This window comes from Pangasianodon hypophthalmus, chromosome 12 (assembly GCF_027358585.1).
Source record: "Pangasianodon hypophthalmus isolate fPanHyp1 chromosome 12, fPanHyp1.pri, whole genome shotgun sequence".
Taxonomy (NCBI): domain Eukaryota; kingdom Metazoa; phylum Chordata; class Actinopteri; order Siluriformes; family Pangasiidae; genus Pangasianodon; species Pangasianodon hypophthalmus.
The window spans coordinates 21,661,705-21,673,075 of record NC_069721.1 but is presented as its reverse complement, the minus strand read 5'-3'; the positions used below and the strand labels follow the sequence as shown (position 1 = coordinate 21,673,075).

Below are 11,371 nucleotides of genomic sequence, written 5' to 3'. Positions count from 1 at the left end.
AAATTAACTTAGCCTTAGATGTTCACATACTTTTTCTAACAAAGATATTTAATGTTGGATGAATTTGCTCAATAAGTAAATGTAAAACTATTTGTTTAATAGGGTTCTCTGACTCTAATTTTAGGAGTGAAGATCTGATCACATTTCAGGACAGATCTATACAGAGATACAAACATTGTAAAGGTTTCACAGACTTTCCAGTGGCACTGTATATGTTCTTTTAGAATAACTGCAAGCCAGTGAATACTTTGTGCTGCAGTTGGATGAACATACTGATGTAGCGAATCAAGCACAGCTAATGGTCTATATACGTTTCCTCGATAAGGACAAATTTATTGAGGAACTTCTCTTTTGTAAACCCCTTGAAGGCAGAACCATGGGGCAGGACATCTTTAATATGATGGATCAATTCATAACAGACAATTCAATAGACTGGTCTCGCTGTATTGGAGTGTGTACTGTCGGTGCTGCCGCTATGACCGGTAAGCGCAGCGGCGTTGTGACTCTGATCAAAGAGAAAGCCCCCGATGCCGTTGCCACACACTGTATGCTTCACCGTGAGGCTCTTTTGGCCAGACACATTGAAGATGATTTGCATCAAGTGCATATGTCTTTACATTACAAAATTTTAGTTTACGTGTTTATAGCCTACTTAAAATACATAGCCTTTATCTTTAGGCAAGGGGTCCCCTGCAAGGAATCATCATATTTGGGGGTCCATGGAATTAAAAAGTTTGAAAACCCCTGCCTTAGCCCTCATAGTCATTAGTTCAGGTCCTGTTGCTGTCTACCATTTTTTGTATGTTGTGCACCTGTGTCATGTCTCACAAAGTCTTGGATGTGCTAAACCTGCATTTCTGAGCTGCATTTCCTAATTATCTGCATGTTTTCAAAGTTATGTCATACTCTTTTACTTCAACTTTTGATCAAAGTTTCCAACTCCACTTTGTATAGAAGGTATTTCTTTAGACCAACACTTACATATGCAGTCAGTGCATACGTAGAGCATTTTTTACAGTTACATACTAACATACCACTCTAAAATCTTGTCGTTGCCCTAAGCAAATGAATTCCATTAAATGTAGTATGAAAAGCAGCAATACACAGAAAAACTTCACACACATTGCTAATGTGTGTATATACACTTGTGCCTGCTGGGCCCTCCCATGCTGGTTATAAGCTCTTGTGTCTCTGTTTCATAAGCATTCACGTGTCAGTGCTGTGTTGATACTAATCAGATGGAGCAGTTGTAAGGAGAAACATTTTCTGCAGCCCAGCTGAGTCCAACCAAACAAGGCAGGAACCGAAAGTCTTGATCTTCCTGCCATTTTCCTTTTCAAATGTATTTGTGTGTTGCATTTTACATTTAGTTCCTTATTTTTCCCTCTCTTTGTGTGTGTACATGCTTGCCATGATAGAAGAGTTGAGTAATTATGTGGCTGAGACAACTTTTTAAGACCTTTTTCACATAGTGACAAGGGCAAGTTATGAGGGAATATTAAAATGGTCCAGGAATGCAAACCCCGTCCTGGAATTCCTGTGCACTGCAGATTTCATATTGTAATGCATCACCCTGTAGGTTAAAATGAAGAGTTAATTTACATTAGCACAGGGAAATCAAATCAGTTCACCTACCTACAGTGCCTCTAGAAAGTTTGTGAACCCTATACAATTATCTGTATTTCTGCATAAATTCGACCTGAAACCCAATTAAACAAATGACACAAAACATTATAGTTTTTTACATTTATATATTGAGCAGAATTATCCAATGTTAAATATCTTTGTTGGAAAAAATATGTGGACCTTTGCTTTCAGCAAGCTCTTTGAGCAGCAATAGCTTCAACCAAACGTTTCTGGTAACTGATGATCAATCCTGCACAATGGGTTGGAGGAATTTTGGCCCATTCCTCCTTACAATACTGCTTCGACTCAGTGATGTTGGTGGGCTTCCTTGCATGAACTGCTCTTTTTAGGTCCTTCCACAACCTTTCTATTGGGTTAAGGTCTGGAGTTTGACTTGGCCATTCCAAAATATTAAATTTCTTTGTAGACTTACTTGTGTGGCTGCATGACCCACTTACAGTTAAGTTTCAATTACATTTTCTGTAGAATTTGCGGATACAATCCAGAATTCATAGGTCCTTTAATAATGGGAAGCTGTCCTGGACCCGAGGCAGTAAAACAGCCCCAAACCATGATACTGCCACCCCCATGCTTTACGGTTGGGATGAGATTCTTATGTTGGAATGCAGTGTTTGTTTTTTGCCAAACATAATGCTTTTCCTTTAAACCAAAAAGTTGTATTTTAGATTCATGTGTCCAGAACATTCTTCCATTGGGCTTCTGGCTTATCCATGTGCTTTGAGCAAACTTCGGTTGGGCAGTAGTGTTTTTTTTATTTTATTTATTTATTTTTTTTGAGAGTAGTGGCTTCCTCCTTGCTATCCTGCCATGCACACCATTCATGTTCAGTGTTTTGCCTGATGGTGGACTCATGAACATTGACATTACTCATGAGTGGCCTGTAGGTCCTTAGATTTTACCCCAGGGTTCTTTGTGACTTCCTGTAATGTTATTCGCTGCACCCTTGGAGTGATTTTTGATGGACGGCTACACTCCTTGGGAGAGTAACAGTGGCACTGAATTTCCTCCATTTGTATATCATCTGCCTCACAGTGGATTGGTGGAGGCCACAGTTTATGTTCTTGAAACGTGGAAGGGCCTGACTTCAATTACCCCTTTAAATTAACTCATACCCTTAGATGTTCACATACTTTTTCTAACAAAGATATTTAAGGTTGGATAAATTTGCTCAGTAAGTAAATGTAAAACTATTTGTTTAATAGGGTTAAAACTATATTTGTTTAATAGGGTTCTCTGACTCTAATTTTAGGAGTGAAGATCTGATCACATTTCAGGACAGATCTATACAGAGATACAAACATTGTAAAGGTTTCACAGACTTTCCAGTGGCACTGTATATGTTCTGTTTTGAACCTTGTATTCAGACAGTTGTTTGCCTTTGTTTTCTGTTTTTTCAGAAATTTGACCTGTTGTTGAGGAGAGTGTAGTCAATAAAGCTGTAAATCAGAAAAAAATACATTTTATTTATTTCAGTGAGGGTTTTGTGTCATGGTTGATCCTCTTTCAGTCATGTGATCTTTTTTTTTTTTTTTTAATAAATGCTAAACATTGTTTTTTTTCCCCTTTATTCTGTTTGCTTAAATTGATCCAGTGCCCTTAGTTTGAGCAGTTTCCAGTTGCACTAAAAATACCATTTGTTTTAGTGTCTGAGTAGAAGTTTACTAGCCTTGGACCCAACACTCTGAATTCTTGAATTAGGCTTTTAGGGCTCCTTGTAGTTCGAAAGGATTTTTGTTGCAATTCATTATATTAGAATTTTGCATGACTGTTTTAACAGGAAGTATTCTTTCTCTCTTGTTTTTTTGCACACATTTCTTCTCCCTCCTCTTTTACTAGTTGGAAAATGATTTCCATGAAGAATGTCTGACAGCCTTGTTTTCATTTGCACTGAGGAGGGCCTGAGTACACTGATTAACATGAGCACAAACGGGTGGCAGCGCTAAGCGTTGCCTTGTTTGGACTGTCTGATGAGCCGTGAAGCTCACACAAGGCCTCTAACCAAACAATGACTATAGATCAGAGGGCATGGAGAAAACCAACACTAAACATGTGGTGGGACGTTTCAGCTGTGCCACGTTGTTTGCACTGTTGTTGTGCCACTGTCAAAATTTCTCTGGCCTCCTTTTCTGTAATTGCCTTAATGACTGAAAGAAGCAGTACACATTTGAATGTGTCACTGTTTATAAAAGTTAAAATAAGAAAACCTTTTTACATTTTAAAAGACATGAGAGGGAGGCATCTAATCATTGAATCTAGCTGCAGCTGTGACTGTGCTCATTTCAGTAACTGATTGATTGATTTGATTGATTTATTTATTCAAACATATGTGCGAAATTCTAAACTCAATAAGTGTATGATTCTTGCCCAATGTGAGTTGGGTTTAAGTGTGTCGGCCCTTACCAAAATCTTTGACACTCTCTTTCTGATTGCTGTATGACCACATTGAAATCAGAGTGAACAAATCATAAAATTATTAATTAATCTATGAGAGAAGCAAATGATGAAATGTGCTTGGGTGCCTAAAATTTAAATCACTCTTAAATGTAAAAGACTTGACTTTATTTATTTAAGCTATAGTCATGTGGTCAGTGCTACTGCTCTGGTTATTTTCTTACTACCAATTTTGAGGTTTGTCCTGATTGTCATATCTTAAAAAAGCAAGAGCATTTTGCAGTCTAGGAAGGAAAATAAGCAATTAGCTTATGTGAACTGGTGAGTTTTTCAGTAGCCTAACTATATTATAGAAAAATAGTGTAAGTAGAAATTTAATTTACTACAGTAACAATGACTACAATTTCTTTTGTTGCCTTCCATAGAATGTACAGCTGAAGTGTAGTGCTATGTCCTTCCAAGTTCTGTGAAAAACTTCAGATATGTCGAGATTGACAGTCTGAAGTGGCCAATTTAATACTTTAAATGCCCCCATTAGACACCCCAAGGTACCACTAAAAAATTTTTTTAATCATTATAGTGCTAAATGCCAGGTCATTATGCATCATTATAAATCAAAATCTGTTCATGATTCTGTTATTTTTAGTACCAAGTTGCTTACACTACAGCTCCACAATTTACTGAAACCAAGAAACTCGTAGACAGGCACCAGTTTGCTTATCACCACTAGAAAGAAAAAACCTCAAAATTGATTTAATTGCTCCATTTCAGCCTTTTCTTATACAGTTTCTCATAGTTATTGAGACATGTAGGGGCAGTGGTAGCTCAGTGGTTAAGACGTTGGACTACTGTTTGGAAGGTCGTGAGTTCAAATTTGCCACTGCTGGGCCATTGAGCAAGGGCCTTAACCCTCAACTGCTCAGCTGTATAAATGAGATAAAATGTAAGTTGCTCTGGATAAGGGTGTGCACCAAATGCTGTAAATGTAAAATGTGTTGACTTTGGTGCCAGGTCACTAGCTTAGTTTAGCATTTTTCTATCCTCCAGGTAAATTAGAACAGGGCTTCTCAAACTTTTTGTGGTCAGGAACTCCTTTAGCTGTGAAAAAAAGTTGACATTATTTACAGGCCTACTTATTTTTCATTCATCAAGGTTTCAATTAAACCCACAGTGACCAGTCAAATAGGCTAATAACAATAAGAACTCGATTATACACCTGTTAAAACCACCTGCCTAATATTGTGTAGGTCCCCCTTGTGCCGCCAGAACAGCTCTGACCCACTGAGGCATGGACTCCATGAGAGCTCTGAAGGTGTGCTGTGGTATCTGCCACCAAGACGTTAGCAGCAGATCCTTGAAGTCCTGTAAGTTGTGAGGTGAAGCCTCCATGGATTGAACTTGCTTGTCCAACACATCCCACAGATGCTTGATCCGATTTAGATCTGGGGAATTTGGAGGCCAAGACAACACCTTGAACTCTTTGTCATGTTCCTCAAACCATTCCTGAACAATTTTGCAGTGTGGCTTGGCGCGTTGTCCTACTTAAAGAGACCATTGCCATTAGGGAATACTGTTGCCATGAAGGGGTGTACTTGGTGTGCAGTAATGTTTAAGTAGGTGGTATGTGTCAAAGTAACATCCACATGAATGCCTGGACCCAAGGTTTCCCAACGGAACATTGCCCAGCACATCACACTGCCTTCGCTGACTTGCCTTCTTCCCATAGTGCATCCTGGTGCCATCTCTTCCCCAGGCAAGCAAAGCACATGCACCCGGCTGTCCACATGATTCATCAGACCAGGCCATGTCACTAGTTCACCCGTTGTCCTTTCTTGGACCACTTTGGGTAGGTACTAACCACTGCATATTGGGAACTCCCCAAAAGACTTGCCATTTACCCTGTCGTCTAGCCATCTAGCCATCACAATTTGACCCTTGTCAAAGTTGCTCAGATCCTTATGCTTGCCCATCTTTCCTGCTTCCAACACATCAACTTCGAGAATTGACTGTTCACTTTCTGCCTAATATATCCCACCCCTTCATAGGTACCTTAGAAATGAGATAATCAATGTCATTCACTTCACCTGTCGGTGCTTTTAATGTTATGGCTGATTGGTGTATGTATATCTACAGCTTTGATAATGGTGAGTTGTGATTTCTGCCACTGTAAAAAACAAAACAACAACAACAAAAAAGAAGAATCATGTACCCCCTGCTGACTATGCTTTATGGACACCTGGGGGTCCTGGACCCCGCTTTGAGAACCACTGCCCTAGAATTTGTAATCACTGAATTTCCCAACTAGCACAGCTGGTTTGTTTAATCAGTGTTTGAGTTTAGTTTACTGGGGAAAAAAAAAAAATTATCCCATTGATGTTTACAGCCAAATAAATGCTATTGCTGAGAAAAATTGCAAATTGCTTCTTGGGTAGACTACAATTTTTGTGTCTGTATTTTATCTAAATTATAATATTCACACAACAAAGTGTTAATTAATGTTTTCTCTTAATGACCAGCCTATAATATTACTGCTATCGATACATCAGAACAGATTACTTTTACTCATATTAGTGAATGATAGTGTAATGTTTAAGAAGAACAGTTCAACAAATTGTTCACAACTGATGAAACAAAACATAGTCCTTGGTTCAAGAGGAAAAAAAGCATGCCAGAGAAGTTTTGTTGCTCAGAGTTAGATCTGACTGGATACCCACAAAGGCCAAATATTTTCAAAAAATGATGAATAGCAAATTTTAGCAGTGTGTTATGCGTTGTGTGAGACAAAGTACAGATTCAGCATGCTCATCTAACTATTTAACTATTTTTAAGGGAATAATCCTGTTTGTAGCTTTCTTTCTATCTCATAGTGATGCATTTCTGTCACAAATCCTGGCTATTACAAAAACAACATTTCAGCTTTCTAAAATAACAAATATTTTACACAACAGTGAGACTGCTAAGCAACTGATCATTGCTACGATTTTTAGTCTAATAATATGATGGATTTGTGGCTCTTCTCGGGGACTAGAGCCTCACAGCTTTTAATCACAATACAAACAGGCCGATTGTGCTCTCTCTTACCTGTGCCAATGGAAAGAGACAGAAAAAGAGAGAGAAGGCAGTGCACTTACAGTAAAAGATGGGCACTGGTTTACTGTTATGTAACCCTGTACCGAGCATGAAAAAAATCTCTTGTATGTTCTTTGAGATTCATTTTTGTCGTACACTGCCAAAGCAGACAAAGCAAAACGGCCTGAATAAGCAAGAGTCAAAAATAAAGAGTATGAAAAGATCTGCAGCTGTTTTTTCTTTGCGGCCCTGACTTGTACTCTGGTCTCGGTTGCGTCATACAGTGGTTTGATGTATAACGTATAAAATGGGAGCTTATTAAATTTGATTAAATATTAAACTACTGATTTTATGCATGCTTCATCCATAGTATTTTAAATTGCTCAGTCATTTTCATCAATAGATTTAGCTGCACATTTTGTCACAATCACACACACGCACACACACGAACACTAAGGCTTCAGCTTAGCTTTGGAAGAATTGCTGCAGTTTTTCTTTGTAGATTGAAGTGGATGAGGAGAATGGTCATGTGAATGTTTCCAAACACCACTTTTTTTTTTTTCCCATGCGTTCACATTTTTTTTGTTGTGATGGACTCACTATGTCTCTGATGTTATCTCCTCAGAGCCGGCCTGCAGATCCAAAAAAAAGGCAACTTGCCTTTATAAACAGTTAGTAGAATTATGAAAGTGCAATCACTGTGCATGTCATTACAGCGTGTTTCAGTTGATTCGTCTGCGTCTTGGCCAGGGATGCTGCCTGGTGTCTGATTCCTTGAGAATCTGTCCTCAGTTGAACTGGGTCAGTGAGAGAGAGACTCAGATCTGACACACACATACACACAAAAACACAGAACGAGTGAGAGTCAGCCCTGAGGCTTACGCTGAAAGGGAAATCAGCTGCTTAGGAGGAACAGATGCTCCGCCAAACTCACCACACTGTCTGGCAGACACACTCACTCTCTCTCTCATTCAGCTTCTCTCTTTCATTTTCACTAGCGCTTATTTTCACTTACCTAACCATTATCCTTTGAAGCTGTGTTTCTCATTATGGTCATGTTTCAACTACACTTTCCTTGTCTCACAACATTATTATTGTTACTTTAAATCACAACTTTCCTATGCAATATAAATCATTGTAAAATAAATAAGTGAGTTGATGAAACCCTGGCATTTCTGTTACGGGTGTTATTCTGATTCATACTTACAGTAGTAGTGTTAATCCCAGTGAATTCATTGACCAGATTCCTCAATGGAAGAGAAATGGAGGAATGGAATGAGGATGGAAGGAAGGTTGCTTTGCTTCTAATTTGCATGAGGTCACCTCTCTTCACCAGTGGTTGCTATACCTCATGTGGCTGTAAATCACAGTTTAATAAATTAGATATCTAACATATGATGATATGTTATCGTAAATACAACATTTTTGCTTTATTGTGATAAACAAGGCAGACATGAACATTCAGGAAGTAGTTTATCCTGGTTAGAGAAACAGTAGATCCAAAGCCTATCCCGGGAACACTGGGCACGATGGGGATACAGCCTGAATGTGACACAGTCAATCACAGGGCACCATGCACATACACGAAGAAACCCATACAGACACAGGGAAAGCATGAGACACTCCGATGCAGACATTAACCGCAGCTCAGGATCAAACCAGCGACCCTGGAGCTGTGAGGTAGCAGACTATACAATCTGTACAACTGTGCTACTACTCTGAAATGTTAACTCCACAAAATTCCTTTCAACAAAGGTAAACGTAGCATATATTTTTGACCCCTTGGTACATTGATATGGGAGATACCTGAAAATTACATTTTTATGCTTTCTCAGATAAAGCAGCTGGCAGAACAAACTTGAATAAAACTTGCCTGGCAGAGAAGCCAGATGCGATGCACATTTGCTTCTGCTATCAGTTACTTTTGCTTGGCATCGACTTTATCTTGGTGACCTGTAAATTCATGATCCTCTGTCTTGTAAGCCAGTAGAACACAAGAAGGAAAAGGGAATGTGGTCTCTCTTTTTTGGTAAAAATGAGTGGACACTGGCTTTTGCCTCACTGTTGTCTTGCTGTTTCTTGATGCATATTTGAAGAAAAAAAAAAAAGCTAGCAAGCTAACATTACCCCTACATTCTCTCCAAAATCACATATCATCATGATTGCCAGTGACTGCTTGTTTCTGAATTACCAGTGAGTGGTTTAACACCATGCTGTTTGAAAGTGGCTTTGGCCAAGATACTGTCGATTCATGTGACTCGTTGGTATCGCATGATCATTTGGTCATTGTCTTAAATTATTAAGTAAATTCTGTTCCCATTTGGACCAGACAGTTAATTGATTTTGTTTTTCTTTGATGCCAGAAACGATTATTTCAGACAATTATTTTGGTCAAAGTCAGTATGCTGATTTGGTTGGGGTTTGAGATAGAAGATAAATACTTAGAACATAGCACCTTTTGTTTGATCCCACCCAATTTTCAAGTGATCAAAAATATTGGAACATGTAATATCTCTGATTGTCAACTTTTGGTTTGAGCCCTGGGTTTTGCCTGGAAGACTGCATTTGTTGTTAAAAAGAATAAACCAACATGAAGACCTGAGAGCTGACTATGGGAGAAAAGCAAGCCATGTTGAAGCTGAGAAAAGAGGGGAAATTGATCAGTGCGATTGCACAAGCATTCAGCATAGCCAGTACAACAATTTGGAATGTACTGCCAAGAAAACAACAGCAGTTGATGGCAGAAACATTGTGAAAGCTGTGAAGAAAAACTCAAAAACAACAATGGCATCACCAACAACCTCCACAGGGCAGGGACGAACGTATCACAATCCATTGTTCGAAGAAGACTTCGAGAGCAAAAATATAGAGCCCAGGTGCAAACCACTCATCAGCAGTATGCATCGGAAGGCAAGATTAGAATTTGTAAAGAAATACAGAGATGAGCAACAAAATTTCTGGAACCAAAATTAACCTTTACCAAAGTGATGGAAAAATCATCAAAAATCAAATCAAAGTCACAGTTGCTTCTGGAACTTGCGCACTAATATTTATTGATAATGTAACTCATGATGGAGCAGCAGAATTAATTCAGAAGTCTACAAAAACATTCTGTCTGCCAATTTACAGAGAAGTGCATCCAATCTGCTTGGGAGGAACATCATCATGCAGCAAGACAATGACCCAAAACACACTGCCAACACAAGAAAGGACTACATCAGGGGGAAAAAGTGGAAGGTTTTAGGCTTCACCAGAAATTAACCCAATTGAGCATGCATTTCACCTCCTGAAGAGGAGACTGATGGGAGAAGGAGAAGTTGTTTAACACGTCTAGATTTAAATATCAGGAAACGAAAGGTGAAACTCTGATCTTTCATTTTATATTCATCTTTTGATCTCAAACCCAGATGTCTTCAGTGTATAGCATAAAACACCATTCCAATACTTTCAGAGGGGACTGTATGCTGGTAGCATGGAACCATCCCACCCTCTTTAACAATGCTGGCAACTCTGTAAACTGTACTAAAATGACTTGTGATGTTATCATGTAAATATCTCATACAGCTGCAGTACGGGGCAGTTCTGCTAAATTTGGTAAATAAATAAATTATAAAAGCCGGAAAATAATTCAGATTATGAGTACTTTTGCTGTTAAACATCTAACTTCCATTTGCCTTACACTGTGGCACCAGTAAATGTTTTTTTCCCCTCACTGCACTATTTATATTCCACTATGGCTAAGTAGCTACATCCAACTGAAAACATGGAAGAAAAATCAAGGTAAAAAAGTGTCAGAGTGAGTGCCTGTGGTATACTGGCTACGTAAGGAGAGTTGACTAATGCTAACAATACCTTTAACAAACAAAAAAAACAGGTTTAACCGTATTATAATAGAAAAACCTCTGTTGTGATTACAGCTTTTCCACATAAATTACACCAAGGTACACACTGGTATTTTCAAGCAATGTTTTTACTGTCTTAATACAAGTTAAACTCCTGCTTTGGTCCATTAACTACCATTGGCTGAAGTTACTTGAGAGCATGCTAGCTCGAGCTCTGGATCAATAGGAAACTTGCCATTGTTTATCAAGCCTGCAGAGTTTAATGCATCCTCTGTTACAAATTTATAATTTATCCCCCCTTTGAACTGAATACTTGCTCCTTCCACGTTATGTTCATGGGTCGTAAAAGGGCCATGGGTCGCTCATACAAAGGATTATGAAAGTTGCTGTGGGACCTTGAGGCATCTCAGATGAATTGTCTC

At 38.7% G+C, this 11,371-nt stretch overlaps 1 long non-coding RNA gene across 1 annotated transcript in view; it reads left to right on the top strand.

Annotated features, from left to right (window-relative positions):
- Positions 1-11,371, top strand: part of LOC128319585 (uncharacterized) — a 71,396-nt gene that overhangs the window by 34,767 nt on the left and 25,258 nt on the right. The gene's annotated exons all lie outside the window — the stretch shown is intronic.